This window comes from Pyxicephalus adspersus, chromosome 1, assembly GCF_032062135.1.
Source record: "Pyxicephalus adspersus chromosome 1, UCB_Pads_2.0, whole genome shotgun sequence".
Taxonomy (NCBI): Eukaryota; Metazoa; Chordata; class Amphibia; order Anura; family Pyxicephalidae; genus Pyxicephalus; species Pyxicephalus adspersus.
In genome coordinates, this window is record NC_092858.1 from 154,266,617 (window position 1) to 154,283,958 (window position 17,342).

The 17,342-nt window shown below is 37.2% G+C and overlaps 1 long non-coding RNA gene across 1 annotated transcript in view; it reads right to left on the bottom strand.

The window, feature by feature from the left end:
• Positions 1-8,375: 8,375 nt before the first annotated feature.
• The window catches only part of LOC140322795 (uncharacterized), a 53,351-nt gene continuing 44,384 nt past the window's right edge, over positions 8,376-17,342 (bottom strand). The window contains exon 3 of the long non-coding RNA XR_011919251.1: positions 8,376-8,630. This is a non-coding gene — a long non-coding RNA (uncharacterized lncRNA). The remainder of the gene's footprint in view (positions 8,631-17,342) is intronic.

Sequence of the window (17,342 nt, forward strand, 5' to 3'; positions counted from 1 at the left end):
TATTTCAGACCTAGGTAAAAAAAAAGGAGTAGGCCCAGCTCCCAATGTAACCCTCCTTCTCAAAGTCATTACAGCGGCTTCTCAATACGGAGCAGATATGGCAGTATATAATTTACATTGGAAATGAATGGACCAATTCAGCATCCAGCTCTCCACATCTGTTTCATGGTATGGAATGCTTATATAGTCAAACATTCTAAGCAAATCTGAACAACAGTTTCCTAGTCTTTCTGGCTGTAGAATGTACCGTGCGTCTACGGCTTTTATTACCGACACATCTGACAAAGATTGAAGACAATGTTTGCTATATTGTAAACAGCAGGAAGATCCCACCAGCGTTCAGATCATGTTTGTTACTTAGTTTATTCTTCAAAGAATGTGGATGCGAAGCCACTTAGTACTTTAACTTTATACCCTTGTAATGGGAGATCGTGTTTAGCTAATCCTTCTGTGTTATTGGAAATACTGTCTGTATGGGTGCTTTATTGTTTAATCATATTACTGCAATATTTAATTAGGACAAGAGACATATGGTAAAAAAAGGATATCATGTGAATTGTATATCTTTAGAGAAAAAAATAAATAACAACTGTGATTAATGGACTTTGTCTTTTTTAAGGCATAGCTCACATAGTTCAAGCTTCTAGGATGAGGCTCTGAGTACAATATTATTCTTGTTTCTAATTCTTGATTGTATTTATGGCACATCAGTTGTATGCTATCATACCATATCACTGTATAAAGATGTGCTGCATTGAAAATTTACAATAAATGCCCAACAAGACTTGTAGGATACATTATATCAGCTGAGTTAGTTCTAGGCATGTCGAAATAAAAGGTGTACAAGTCATGCAGGTTAATTGCTTTAGAAAGCCACAGCTGTAGTAATAGTGTCTGTCCCCTGCAAGCATGCAGCAAGAGAAGAGTGCTTGTTCTCTATGTAGCAGCAATGATATCTGTCACATTCTCTGTTTAATCAGAGCTAAATCTCTCCAATCAGAAGGAAGCAGGAGTCTTGTTGATTAGAAAGCTACAGGTTTGACTTAGCAGGGGGCAGGTCATACTGCTGAGACCTCCACATTGATAGCCAGGGTCCCTCTCTGCAGCATGCAAAAAAAAAGTGTTTTTTCCTGACATGCCATTTAAAGTGGACCTATCACCAAAGGGGGGTAGACAACCCCATTATGTAAAGTAAAAATTATGGCTTTTTGTTTAGGAATCTTTAAAAAAAAAAAAAGAAAAAAAAAAAGAATGAAGCTCTTTTGTCTGTTTGGTGGTCAAGAAAGATTAGGAGTGCAGAGCTGCCTGGGATACCCATATCAAGCATCCCACAAGGCTTCTGGCTGCTCCTTCTGTGTATGGCCATTCTCAAGCATGCCCAGAAGGGGCTTTTTCCTACACTGGGGGCAAAAAATGAAGGTATCTCATGCACGTACAGTGAGACGGACGAAGATGGCAGTGTCAGGTGCTTCCGCCTCTGAAAAGGCTGAATACTATTGATAAAACTATTAATACAGGACATTAAGTACAGGACATTTTTAGTTATATTTGAAATGTCGTTATTTACACTAATATAGACTTATCTATACCAATATAGACTAATAAAATGGTTAGAGCCTAGAGGGAGCAGTGATGTCCTTCCTCCATCATTGTTCGGTCCAATTTATTTAGGTTGAAATGAGTAATATTGGCCAATTATGTTAGATGTTAGTGGTGTTTAATATATTGCCCTAAAAAACATTTAGTTTTCTACTTTGATCGGTCTTACTTTAAAAATATTGTAACTATTGCTAAACAAAAAAAAAAAACTTCTAGAGTTTGTTCTATAGTTTTTATATTTTATCTGACACTAAAATCAACAAACAAAACAAATAAAAAAGGTAAGATGTTAGTAGGAATTTATTCATAGAGGAGAATAGCAAAAAGCACTTTATTAGGGCTGAGAAAAGTAAATTAACCATAAGAGATTACTAAGAAACAAATTCATAATTATCTGATATCATATGCAAACTGAAGCTCATTCTTCGGACCTGATGATAAAAGAAATAGAGTAGATACAATTGTAACAATGTTAGTTTGTATATTTTTGTCTAGTACTTAAATTTTAGTGTTTATAAACAGCGTTTCTGGCACCAATAGTTTCTATGGCTGCTGTATTTACACATCAATTGCTGATTTTGAAAGCTAGGAATTGATGTACTTCCTTTGACAATTTTGCAGTTAAAGTCTGAATATAAAGTGTTGTGACCAACATAGATATAAGATATAACACGCTTATTAATGATACATTCTATTTGGTGCAGTGTTTCATTTGCATTTGACATGCTGCCACTGCACTGACATATATTAAGAACATAACAGTTTGTCTCTGCAGTCAGTCATTACTCTTTATTCTTCAGTTTTCCAATGATCTATACATTATTATTTCAGCTCCCTCTCCTATTTCTCCAGTTTAGTAGATGGTGGATTCATTTTCCAGTTTGACATGAGGGTCTCCTCTGATATAACAGATGTATGATTTCTAATTAAAGATAGTTTATATCAGTTACTTCTAGTTTATTAAAAGTGATATTTTCAATTTCTTTGTAAATTAACTGTCTCTTGGTTGCTGATAAATTTTACACAAATAAACAATGCTAAATAGACATTTTTGATATGTTCAGACCAAGATATTCATTTGACTGATCAAAGATAAGTCTGTTATAATAATGTGTTTGTGATATTTATAAATTACTTTTTGTTAATCTTTTTTTTTTATCAAAATATTTAATATGATAAAGGTAAACTATCAAAAACAGAATATGGGATCAGCACTGCTGACTTGGTTTGTAGACATTTATCTTATATATATGGATGGCATTCTCGCAAAAATTTCCTCGGACTTCCGATTGGTCTGTGAAATTTCCGTGAACCGATTCCGCGAACCCATCGGACGTTCCAGGAAATCAGTAAAGGAGGATTTCCAGAGCAGCATTCATTTATGCAGCCCTGGGAATCCTCCTTTGTGCTATCCCCTCTAGTGCCCTGTAAATCCACTGCAATCCCCGGGCACTAGTGGTTAATTAACCTTGAGTGTCATCAGGATTTTCCTTTTCTCTGTCAATCAAGGGAGGCCCTAGAGCCTGCGAGAGGGGAGCTAGGCGGGGGCCAACATGACTGTGGGGGAATGGGCAGAGGTCAGTTAATGGGTTAAAGATGCAGGTTTTGATTTAAATTGATTGGTCAGATAAAAGGTGCATAGGGGAGGAGTAACGACTTTCCTCGTTCGTCGGCGTCGTTGGTTACTTTTTTTACGAACGATTTTTGCCCAATCGATCGTTCGTCGTTCGTTCGTCGTTCATTTTGAACGATAAAAATTGGAAGTGTGTACGCAGCTTTAGGATGCAGGGTAGGCAAATATCTTTTCTTGGTTACCATCCTACTTAGTAGTGAAGAGTGGATAAGATTTACATTTTGGAGATTTCACTTGTAAAAAAAACAAATATACTACTTGTACGTCGACTTCTGCACATGTAATTGTGTATATATATATATATATATATATATATATGGATGTAGTGGTTGGATTGGGTTTTTTATTTTTTTTTTTAATGTTTTTTTTCCTGTTTTGCTGTGTCTACAATGCGTCTCTATGATATCTTTGGAAGGAGACATAGTTGTCACACAGGCTGGACATTAACCATGTCTGTCTTTGCTCGTTTTTATTACATGGTAGTCTGATAAGACAAATAGACAACTGGTATTTTCATTTTACAAAAAATGTTTATATCCCACAAATGCAAACTAACATAGCCACCACATCTCTGCCATGGTTACCTGCACTGTATTACATTTTTGCTCACAAATAACAACAAATAACTGTTAAACATGTGTGGAGTTTACTTACATATCTCTAATGTATGTAGATTGCTTTAAGAAAAAGCTGAATTATTTTCTAGAAGCACAGAATATAACTGGGTATTGCAGTTTAAAAGGTAGGAGACTGTTGATCCAGGAAAATCAGAAACAGTTGATAAAGGTGAACATCTCACCATGAGATCAGGATAGAAATTTCCCGTTTCCTTCCTCTGAATCATCTATGCATATATGGTTTTCTCTGTTTTCTCTGATATGCAGGTTTGTAAAATGTTTATTTCCTTAGTGATTAAACTTGATGTACTTATGTCTTTTTTCAACCTTTGTAACTATTTAATTCTAAACTTTATATACTACTGGAATCAGCATGTTTTTTGCATTGCATCAGTGAGTACTACTGGTGTGCATAAACCCTTGGTTCCCTGTGTGTTGTTGGATTTACCATCCAGTGTCCAAAAGTGTATTGAAAAGGGAAAATAACATTTAAAAAATGATTTAAAATGTTCTGCACTTGTCCTATTACGCCAATGGGTTCATACCTCGATAAAAAGGTATCTTACCTTTGCTAATACATATATATAATATAAATAATATATATAAGTCAATAATATTATACATATTAGTACAACAGAAATCACTCGTACTTAGAGAAAGGCTGTTTGTAAACAAAATAATCAAAGAATAATGGCTGTCCAATTTATTTGCCAGTTTGGTTTTAGCAGTGATTCCAAACACCCGTAGGAGCTATCACCTGATAAGACAGACCCAGTAAGATATGCCGAGTGCCAACTTTGTTAAAGAATTGTTTATGCTTTCTGTTGTTTATTCACAGCCAACACATGCAAAGCTGTCAAAGCAACATCCAACACCAACATAAAATGAATCTCAAGATGCATGCAGTGACTGCAGCTTCTACAACTTATGGAGACAGTGACATCATGGAAGACTGGAGCTGGTAGTCAGCAGGATACATCAGAACAAATGCCAAGTTGTGTCTAGAACATATGACGCGCCCGTTGGTGATCTGTCTGTTGACAGAAGGATGATCCGTGAAGAATTAATACTCTGTTAGTGGTATCTTCTGAGAGTCAATCTGGAGGAGGGAAACTGAAACAAAACAAAAGTGACTAGCAGGAATGCTACAGTAAATGTCCTATTAATGCCAACAGCTCAATATACTGTGGGGAAGCAACCCAAAAACCTTTGTTATGTTTAAAGTTTTCACTTCATCTAATATTTCACTATCATAGTTTATACAGGGGGCTTTGCAGTTTATTCAATCGCACTTTGAACATTTTGATAAATATAATGTAAATGTTCAATGTAGTGCAGGGCACCATTTTTCATTGGATGTGTTTCATTAGGTGACTGAGCTCCTTGTTTACTTATTATATATTGAATCAGACAACCCTGCTTTTTCTTCCCTCTTTATTCCTAAAACATTATGCCAACATAAGCACCTCATTCATCAACATGTTATCTCTCACATGCAAGCTATACTGTATTTTTGGTGCAGGAATGTAAAACTGGATTTACCCATAATTGGATATAATGGGAAAACATTTCTAGCACATCGTGGCAGCCATCACTCATCAACCAAATGTTCTTGGAAAGGAAAGATTTGAACACTTTGTATAGTTGCTTTTAATATTTTTATTACAATCCAGTATGAAACAAAAAACAAACACAAAAAGCGTGATACAATTGTATGAAATACACATATTGTTCTTTCATTTTTAAAATGCTTTAGTAAATAATGGAAAATATCCGTTCTTCTGTTTATCCTTCTTGGTTTCCCTCCTTCTTACTTCTTCTTCCTCCTTCTAGTTTGCTTCTTCTCTCTTATCCTTCCTCCTCCCTTACTCTCTCTCTTCTTGTCTCCTTTCTTCTCTCTTGTCCTTTTTCTTCCTCTTCAGCCTTCCCTCCTTCCTGTTCTACCTCCTCTCCTTCCTTCTCTCATCTTTATCTCTACTCTCTCTACTTTTCTCCTTCCTTCACTCTTGTCTTTCCTTGTCTTCCCTCAACTATTACACCTTTGCACAGGTGTACTCTCCTACATGAACATGTGTGTACAGGTGTGCATGCATGCTCATTACTCACAGTGATATTAAACAAAGTTTTTAAGCTGAGCCCTATCAGACCTCAGCACTGTAAGATCAGCAATAATGCTGTGACATACAGCATATATTATATACAGTATATATTTAGCATATACATCCAAGAGGGGGCGTTATAAAACTTGTAATTAGTAGAAGTTTACTATTCTGCTGCCCATATCCTGTCTAATTGGATATCCTGCTAATCAGGTATAATAAGGTGGACCTAAACTCAAGATTCTCACTTTACATAAAGGGGTAGACAACCCTTATATGTAAAATAAAAATGTTATTTTTTTTTAAGGGAACACCCTTTTTTTTAAAAAAAAAAAAGTGTGTTGCACTTAAAAAATAGTTACGTCCCCTTTCAGTCTTGATTGCCGCAGCGCAAAGGCTCCTGGTGCACCTACGGCATGCATCCCAGGAGGCTCTGGGTGTTCCTTCTCCGTATATCCTAGTTTCAGATATGTGCAAAAGGGGCAAGGGGAATAAGATGCCAATCTCACATAAGCACAGTGAGATTGGCTCTTTTTTTCCCCTTTATAGCTGGCTACATCACCCGATCGGGTGCAAGATCGGGTGGCGTGCTAAGAAAACGGAAGAGCAGACTGAAGATGGTAGCGCCCAACGCTTCCTCATCGCTGGGTCGAAGGGGTATTCCAGGATGACGCTGGACCAGATTGCAGGAAGGACCAGCACCATTGAGGGATCTGCAGGATTAAAGGTAAGTGTCATTTTTTTGTTTTCAGTTTAGTTCCGCTTTACCTAAATGCAGCTAAATAAGTCAAAACCAAGCCAACCAAGACCAGTGTATGTTTTTACCTAAAAAGACACCTAAAAATGGTCATTATCATCTGAAAAAAGCTACCATGTAATAAAGTGTATTAACACACCATTTCCTAGACATCATGTCCTATTTGTCCTAGTGACCACAGACCTCAAGATAGAACATGATAGAATATCCCAAACTTTTCAGCTGTTACAAAGAAAATTGCGTGCAGGGAAATGAACCTGTTTTTTACTGAGCACCTCCATCACCTGTCCCAAATGGCTGAAACATGTTCTTGTATAGAACAACCAGATGATGCAGACAGGCATGTGTAGCACTGACTCCTATTTCAAACTTTAGCTGTTGGTTTAATGTGTGTGACAATCTAACAACTAACAATGCATGCCTGACTTTTAAGGATTATGGGAAATTTGTGAAATTACACACTAAAGTGGAACTTTCGGTAAAGAAAATCCATCCACAATCTTGTAGGTCAATCAAGTCTAGTAGGTTCTGCGTCATCTCGACTACTTTCTTCTTTCTGATGTGATTGGGACAGTGGGCGCGGCCATCTTCTTCCCTCTTGTCTTGGCTTCTACTATTGTTCTTTGACCTTGCACTGCACAGACACAAGATCTGCACATCTTTTATGAATTCCAGGGAAGCCCCTGATGATGCATGCTTAACCTCAGGCATGCATAGAAGGAGCATCCCACAGCCTCCTGGGATAAGTACCATATGTATACAGGGAGGCTGCAGGTTTCCCTTTCAGTCTTTACTGCTGCATAGGTAAATACAGAAGCAGAGGGGATTTTCCCAATTTTTTTCAAACAAAAATGGTATATGTTCACTTAAATACATATTAAGAATAAAATAAAATGAGCATTGGAGTTCAAGTTGACCTTGCTAAAAATGACCAAGGAACTATTATACAATGGTTAAAATATTTTACTTGTTTAAAATAGCTTACTATGTTATTAAATGGCATGAATTAACTAATTCAATTAGCATCCTTTTAATTTCCTAAATACAGTATATATATGTACCTTCCCTCATCAAATGATTTCATCAAGACCAGTCGGAATGTATAATCAACTGCAGGAATTTTGATTTAAAGTGTTTACTGAGGAAGAGATTTGTTTTAATTCAGGAAGAAATAATGTGCTTTATTCCTAAGCCAGGACTCTAAGTCACAGGAATGTTATTTCTCTGATTATGTGGTAGCAAATGGAAAGGATTATTACACAATGTGAATACATTTAGAGCAGATAGAATCACCTCAATTCACATCTGCACACTGGCACAAGAAGAGAACTCCACTGACTGAATGTGATTATTTCCTACCTACAGAACCGGGTCCTGCTAAAACTGCAGAGAACAATCACCTATGTTTTGTCCTTTCACTTAGCATTTAAAAGAAACATCCCGAACCAAAAAAATGCAGCACATTCCATTTTATCTTTGAAAATTACTAATTACATTATTAAAAATTACACAATTCTCTCTTTTTTTAAACTAAACCTTTTGTATATTTTGTACATCTAAAATATGTTTTAACAAAACCCTTTGTTATCTGTATTTCAATGTTTTTTATTGAGAAAATAGCACACAAAAAAGTAAATCCATACACAGAAAGTAACAAAACAGAACAGACCTTTAATTGGGTAGAATTTTCTGCTTGGATTGACTTCACTTAACGCAAAATGAAAAAAAAATGACACCTTTACATTTGCGGAGCCCTCAGACTCTCTGCAGTTTGATTCTTTTGGGTTCCATGCCATCCTACATTTTTCTACTTTCGGGCATGGAGGAACCAGTGAATGCTGCCATCTTCTTCTGTCTGTTTCCAGGTTCATCTTACGTCACCCGAGCCCACACTGTACAGGCACAAATTCTGGTGACATTTCCTCCTTCAAATTTCAAGAAGATTGCATGGTAAGCCAATCACTGCCATGACCAGAGACATGTACAAATGTAATAAAAAAAATAGTTTCTTAACATACACAAAATTTTGGGCTTGAGCAGCCACAACAATAACTGACAACATGAATGTTGTAAGCCCATACCTGCATCTATCTACATAGGGGTCTGGCTTATCTATTCCTTCCAAATATTGCAACTCAGCTGACTGTAATAAAAGCTTTGCTCTGCATTATTCAATGTTCTTTATCACTGGAAGTCACCTGGTCAAAAGTTTGAGAGTTTCATGAACCCCACGGCAGCTGTAAATCTAAACCACAACCTAGTTATAAGACATAGGGAGATCCTGCCTAAATTTATCCCCAACTCCCTATAGCTTACATTTACTTTTCTGGTTGCAGTTTGTGTTCTGCAAAAGTTAATATGAGTTAAAAAGTATGAATATAATAATATTCAATCTAAAATACAATTCTAGTGTATAACTAAGCTGCAAGCCTAAAATCATTAGTATTCGTTTGAATGCTCTGTACTGAATTGGTTCGAAAACGTTTTATAAATCTACTTCTACCCCAAAGTGTCCCTTAAAGACTTTAATCTGTAAATCTTGTATTTGGACTGAACCTATTTCTACCATGAATAATGAATTGTGCACTGGTTCTCTTTTTGCCAAGTTCCCAGAACTTACTAGCTTACATGCCAAAACCTTGGGTCCATTTTATTGTCACAGCGGTAAATTTATAGTGTGAAATCCAATTCCTTCCCTGTTTATAGTTGATTCATGCCGTTACAATATGTATTCTGTCTAGAACAAGTTATCTAATTTCTATGTGATTAAGCCCGATGAAGTGAAAAATACTGCGCCAACCCTCTCACAAATCATCACTGTATCTCTTTCGTCTTCCATATTTTTCTTAAAATGTTTTTTTTGTAATAAACCCATGTGATAAAGCAATATGATTCTATAATTTCCTTGATATTTAACTTTATTTCAGGAACCCGTATTCTAATGGCTTGTACTCATCACAGCAGCTGCAACTGCCACCACCAAAGTTAGCACAATGCTCACAAGAGTTACCATGAATAATAACTACATAAAGTATAAGGAAAACTTTTCAATTTGGATAGAGGATAGTGGGGTGAGGTTTTAAAACCTAATCTTTTTTTATTTATTTATTTTGTTTGTATACCTTGTGACTCTTACATTTATAAAAATATTATCCCTACAGGTGAAAAGCCATTGATCCCTATGTTAGTTTAGTCAGTCCCGTCCTGGGACTCCTACTTCCTTCTTGCGTGGGCTGGAAACTGGGCACCACCATCCTTATCCAGGTTCTTCTACCTACGTCACCTAATCTCACCTTATCAACCCTTTTATATAAAGTCCTAAATGTAGTCATATGACTGCCTTAATAAGCACTACAAATAAGAGTTAATCTACAATAATCTAGAAATCTATAATAATGAGTTATCAGAACAGGAAAAAGGAAATCTTGGTTTTGTGACAACTGTATAAGAGGGGATTAACCTTACATTACAAAGACATATTCTCACTAACTGTTATGTCTATAGAACAAGAAGTGAAGGGAAATATCCCTAAGTAGTCCCAGATGGTAAAAAAAGTGAAAATGTTACCCCTCCCCTTCTTTCTCTAAAAGTAATAGAACAAAATGTAGCTTTAAATAAACATCATAATGAGAGATAATACTCAATAAACTTTCACTGCAGGATACAGAAACCAACTTTTATTTGTTCAGTGGTTTCAAAAGTGTTAACATTGAGCATTAAAAGCAATAGTAGTTATTATTTTTAAGGTAAACTAAATAAAATAAAAATTAGGAAACATCAGCTTTGTTCTGACCATAGCTTGATTATAGACTATTTTCTTGCCCATTTTCTTCATGCTTTTCTTTTGTTGTCTGCAGCCCAGCAGTAGGCCAGACATAAAGGCTGCGGCTTGAAAGCATTGTACAGCAAACTGTGGACAAGATGCTTTGATCACATTGAAAAAAATTGCACAAAGTACAAGTTGGTGGCACAGTGGAGGCATGGGTAACATTCTTGCTGGTGGCACAGAGGTTGTGTGTGTAAGAAACCTGATGGTAGCCTGGTGGGACTGTTTTATTAAAGCCCTCCAGGACTGAAGAAGATAGATTGTCACTGGTGAACCTAGATGATCCAGTAAACCTGAATAGATTTGGTCTAGGATTAAAAACATTTGCAGACAATAGCAAATTATTTTAGGATATGTTTAATGTTTGCTGGATCACCCAGGTTCTCCCATAATAGTTTTTTTTCACCAGTCTTGAAGAATTTTAAATAATCAGGCCCACTCCGTTTATTGTACCTGATGGTGGCATAGTGATAGTGTGGGCATGGTACCTGTTGATGTTACATGGGTAGTGCAAGTAAGATAGTAGCCTGAGGTGGTGTGATAAAAGGAATTGGCTGTTGGCATAGAAGTAGAGTAAATAAAGTAAATTGCCAGTGACACAGAGGTGGTGTGGAATGGTAACTGCCAGTGCCCCAAAGCTAGCATTTAGAAGGTACATGTTGGTGGCAGAGGTAGTGTTGGCAAGGCACCTGCTAGTGGCACAGAGGTATTGTGGACATGATATCTGATTGGTAATATACGGGTAATATGGGCATGTTACATGGTGGTGACACAAATGTAGCATGGGCATGGTACTTGCTGGTCACCCAGGGACAGTGTGGACATTGTGCCACCTGAATATACATATTTAAAGTAAGCTGCCTTATCATATCAGATAAAAAGCCTGATTTATTAAAGCTCTCCAAGGCTACACTTTGTAAAGGATACACTTTTATCAGTGAAGCTGGGTGATCCATCAACCAAACCTGGAATGGATCTAGTCCAAGATTCAAAACATTTGCTAAGAATCTATTCCAGGTTTGCTGGATGACCCAGCTTCACTGATGAAAGTGTATCCTCTCTAGCTTTTGAGAGCTTTAATCCCCCTAGCGGTAATCCCGATTGTGACTCGGGGTGGAATCCACTTGCAAAAAGCTGTACCCCGGGTCACACTCGGGGTAAATTTAGAAGCCCCACTCACCTGCTCCCCGTGCTCCAACGGCAGTCTAATGATCCCGCTGTGATGCCGGGGCGTCTGTCTGTTGGGGGGCGTGACCAGGTGGTAAATTTAAAGGCAGATTACAGCGGTCATGCCGCTGCGCTTATTATCAGTTAGATGCGATGCACCATGCATGACTTCTGCATTGTGTATAGCATCTAACTGGTGATGCAATGAGCATAGTAAATTCTGGGGTGATGCCAGTGGCGGGTGATTTCCCACTGGCATCACCCCCGGAATTTACTATTGCTGATCACCCAGGAGATGTGATGCTCACATCCTCCAGGTGGTGCGAGCACCAATAGCTGTTGGTGGATCTAAGGGGTGAGGCAGGGCGGGACAGCCCCATAGCATCACCCGGGAAGATGTGACATCTTCCGGGTAATGTGGTGGAGTGATGGATTCTGGGAGCAGGAAATTTAAAAGCAGATTACTATGTAACCTGCTTTTAAATATTTTTTTTACAGTAAAATACACATAAAAACATACAATAAAAGTATAAAAACACATTTTAGTGCACAAAGCATTATTGCCCAGTGCCCTGATTTACATTTTGCCCACTATTAGCCCTGACCTTGATCTGACCCTTGTTGAACTTTTTGTGGCTTATAAATCACTTCCTGAATGTATCACTTGATCTCTTTGTGTTTGACTTTGACCTTGATTGTTCCTAACTGATTATTGGAGACTTGACCACATGGCATCCAAAAGACAACCCGCTGACGCAAGCGCTGTTTTGGAGGAACTTGAAAGCAGAGATAGCGATTTGGAGTTCCTTGTGGAATCGAGCGATAGTGATTCACCAGGAAATTTGTCTTCAGACAGCAAAAGTGAACAGAGCAAAGATTCTGGACCTGAGGTCAGTGCTGTGTGCACATGGTGCTCCATTGACCTTGATGCGGACCAGGCAGCACCACCAAGATTTCCATTTACCGGCGCACCTGGGATGAAAATTGATGCTGAATGCAATGACCCCCTGGCATACCTGAAGTTGTTTTTGACCAATGAAGTTTCTTTTATTCAAACATGTATGCTGCTCTGTGTTTGCCAACATATTACTTGCAACCTTCACCACACTATAAAAGAACATATCCTAAACAACCTTTTTCATTTTGTTTTATGCAGGTACGCTGGACAACAACAAGGTGCTCCACACCTGAGGTTTGTAAGAAGCAAAAAGTGGGAACCTGTGACCAAGGATGACATTTGGCTGTTTTTAGGCTTGGTGATCCTGCAGAGAGTTGTGGGTAAACTTGTGCAGAAGTAGTACTGGTCCAAGAACAAAATGATTGCCACTCCATTCTTTGGCACAGTCATGCCAGAATACTGATTTTCCCTCATAATGAAGTACCTTCACTTCACAAACAATGAAGAATTTGATGAGACCACCCATCTTGCACCAAAACTGAAGAAAATTTTGGAAGTTTCTCAGATAATTCTAAAAAATTTCCAGGAGACCTATGTGCCAGAGACATCAATATTGACGAACGTTTTTTTGGCTTACAAGGGGAGGCTCAGCTGGGTGCAGTACATTGCGTCAAAGAGGACACTATATGGCGTGAAAACGTATATGCTGTGCAAATCCTCATCTGGCTACATCTGGAATACAGTACTGTACACTGGAAAAGGGACACAGTTCAACCTCAGATACAGCCATTATGAATTTTCAACATCTTCAGTGCTATCTCTCATAGAGCCATTGCTAGGACAGGGATATTGTGTCACAACTGATAACTTCCACACATCTCCTGAGCTTTATGAGTTCCTTCTGCGACAGAGAACAGATGCCTATGGAACCGTTAGGGCTAACCGGCGCAACCTGCCATCACTGTTTGCAAAAGGGAAGCTGAAGACAGGAGAAATTGTTGCCTGGCAGAATAGCAAAATGATGGCCCTAAGATGGCATGACAAGAAAGATGTGTGCCTGATGAGTACTGTCCATGATGCCTCCACCGTTCTGGTACACACAAAACATGGGAATGAAGTGATGAAGCCACAGGTGGTGATTGACTACAACAAAACCATGGGAGGTGTCGACAGAGCTGACCAAGCCATGACATTCTACCCAGCGATGAGGAAACAGCAAAGGAAGTATTACAAGAGGATTTTCAGGAATCTAGTTGAGCAGCGCCTATGGAATGCCTACGTTCTGTACAGAAAAAATAGTCAGAGGCCTGTGAATCATTCAGACTTCATTTTGCAAATTTCCGTATCCATAGTCAAGAACCACCAAACACCATCAGTGGCAATAAATAGACCTGGACGTCGTGCTTCCACCGTTGTCAACCCAGAACGTCTCTTTGTTGAATACATCCCACCAACCGAGAAAAAGGCAGCACCTACAAGGATGTGCGTGGTTTGCTGCTCAAAGACCGATGACAGAGGAAGGAAGAAACACAAAGAAACCGGGTTCTACTGTCCTGACTGTGATGTTGGACTTTTTCTAAAATCTATATTTAATTGTTTAAAATTTATAAATTTATTTATCAATAATACTGCACCCTTGTTTGGACAAATTTCTGTGAGAAATTTTAATAATTTAGTTTATTGTTGCTAAATGACATTGTTGTGGTCTATTATTTCATTTTTTTTTATAATTATGATTTATAATTTTTTATTATATTATAAGTTATGATTATATTATAATAAATAAATATAATTATTATACCCGGGAGTTACTCCTAAGAATTACAGGCCCAAAATATAAACAAAAATTTATTTGCAAAAAAATAGGACCACTTTTTGCATCAAACAACTGACAGAATTAGAATGCTAGGGGGGTTATTAAATCAGACCCATTACATACAAGATTCTGTGACATGAGCTCCAAGTATTTTCTAGACCCAGAGAAGTTACAATAAAACTTTTTTTAATAGCATGCAGGCCAACTGAGGTTAGATACAGACGACTCCGTATCCTCTGCTCCTAACCTCCTCCCTCCATTTACTATGAATGTTTACTACGCTCATTCACATCTGACATCATTTCCAAGTGCCGTAGACATCAGGATTTTTTTCCCCCAATTGTGCATACTAGGACCTGATTGAAAGACTACACTACCTTTCTGCCAGGTAATCGTTGTGGATTTTGTCAGGAAGAAGCTAATTTGAAAGTTAGAATGACAGTTTACTATTGGCAAGCAAAGCAAATCAGTATTTGTAAATTGCATGTAATTTACATCAATTTCAGGCGCAAGGTCACTTTCAGTGATTGAAAAATGCAAACATATTAACTTGTAAGCCATAGACACTGTCTATTTGTGGTTTATGTAAGATTCAAGAGCAAAATGTGCATTTCCTTAACAAATTCAAGGGATTTATTTTTAAAGGGGAAGGATAATAAGGATTTGTTAGCAAATAGTAAATGATTTAGGAAATCCATTCCAGGTTTTCTGGATTACCCAGCTTCACTGAAGAAAGTGTATTCTCTCCAGCCTTGGAGAGCTTTAGTAAATCAGGGCCAATATGTGTGGCCTATTCCTACCAAGCTTTTTTATTTGTGATATCAACAAATATTTTTTTCTAGAAGTGCCCTGCTTCCTTCTCTGGTATTATTACTCCTATTATTAGTTACAGGATCTGCTGATTTGCAACTATGTACATTGCAGCAAAGTGTCTTTGTAAAGTCTTCATGGACATTTTGGCATTATTTATAATATTATATATAAATATTATTATAGTAGTTATACAGTAATAGTAGTTATGTCCTTTTTATTGTTGTTGTTTTAGCATATTTCAACCAGGTCCAATGCAGACAAACATTAAAAAAATCAATTATATTTTGGCCCCATTTACCCTCTATTGTTAATCACCTCTAAAACATTTTCTATTGTATGCAAACTTTGGCAAATTATTTTATTATTCAAAAAAAAATCTAATTATTTAAACAAATACAGTTATGGAACAATTTTGGCTTCCCTACAATAAAGATTTAAAAATAACAAGCAGTAATTACCCAGCTCTTGTAGTTGAAGCTCTCAGAGCTGCACAAGGATTTTAGCAAACAAATGTTGACTTTGTGCCAGCGTAGATAAGCAGAGCTAAACTCTGCACAGTATAAACTCTAAAAATTCCTTGCATGATGCAGGTACAACATATATCTCAGTGACTTAATCATATTATATTTGGAAATGTTTGTTGGTTGTTCAGAGCAATATTAGGATCTATACACACGTCAGATAACTATTTCCCAAGAATGCTAAAAAATAATAATCGTGCCACAATAACAATGTCTATGGGTTACCACAGACCACAACAGAAACACTCAATAAATTTCAGGGTTTGAGTATGCTACCAGATTTGGATTTTCTACCACAAACTTATTGTTTCTGAGATAAAAGTGTTACAGAGTCTAGGGGTGTGTGCTGTGTAAATAGGATAGGAGAGTACTTGGCAATGTGTTTGGAAAGAAACATCATAGGACAAATACTTTTTAGATCGGTTGATTTCGAGTGAATACAGCTAAGTGGGAAAAGATTATAGCACACCTAAGGGTGAGGGTTTATGAGGATTTTTGTGAAGGAACCAAGGTCTGGAAATTCAGATCAGGTGGTTGCTGAATTAAGATGACTCCATGACACTATGCGAATGTATTATTTAAAATGTGTGTGGAAAACAGAGCAGCACAGGTTGTACCAGCAGGATTGAGGATAATGATTGAACAGATGGGATAGCAAACACTTAAACTGGAAAACAAACACAATAGACATAGGTTTAGATACAAGTAGCCTATTCAGACTTTTAACATGCAAAAAAAACCTAATGAACCTGAATTTACAAGGATACATGAGGAAATAAATTGGTGGAAAAGGAAGATCAGGAAACCAAAGCATGCCATGAAGGCTCATGGAAATCTAAGGTACTGAACATAACTGACTAGGTGGCATTTATAAATTGCCTTAATGCCTAAGGTGCAGGCCGGTCATGATAATGATTTGTAAGTATCTTGGCATTCCATAGATATAAAATTGCTATTTTCACTTCCATGCCTGTTCAACATTCTGGTTTCCAGTACAGAACATTAGGAACATCAAACTTTAAAGCTTAATGATCTTAAAACTGCTATTATCTTCAATGGTCTCTGCCCCCCACCCAATATCCCAACTGGTTCAAGAGACATCAATTTGTTTTTGAGACTCCTTGGGTATTCCTTTAGGAAATCATAAATGATTCAGATGTTTATAATTTTCAATTTCTCATATCTCTTGAAAACAAATTCTGCACTTTAATAATAATAAACAGTATTTATATAGCGCCAACATATTACACATCGCTGTACAATAAATAGGGGCCATTATAAGGGTTACTATTCTGCCTGTTGGATTTTAGTTTACATTTATTTTACATTGTAAAGAGTTCATGCATAAGCCATTCCAATAGACATTGCATTGTCTATTGAAAGTACATCAGAGGGTAGTATGTGCACATTTTTGGACACAAAGGGATGACAAGTGATAAAGCTTAGTCATGCCTGGGAAATCAAAATGGCACCGAATGAGCTTTTTGTGTAATAAGGGTAATATGCTTATTTTGCCTACTGTTTCTCAAAAATATGATTTATTAAAAAAAAGGTTAAATAGAATATTATTTTTGTTATTATTATTAACCACCTGGG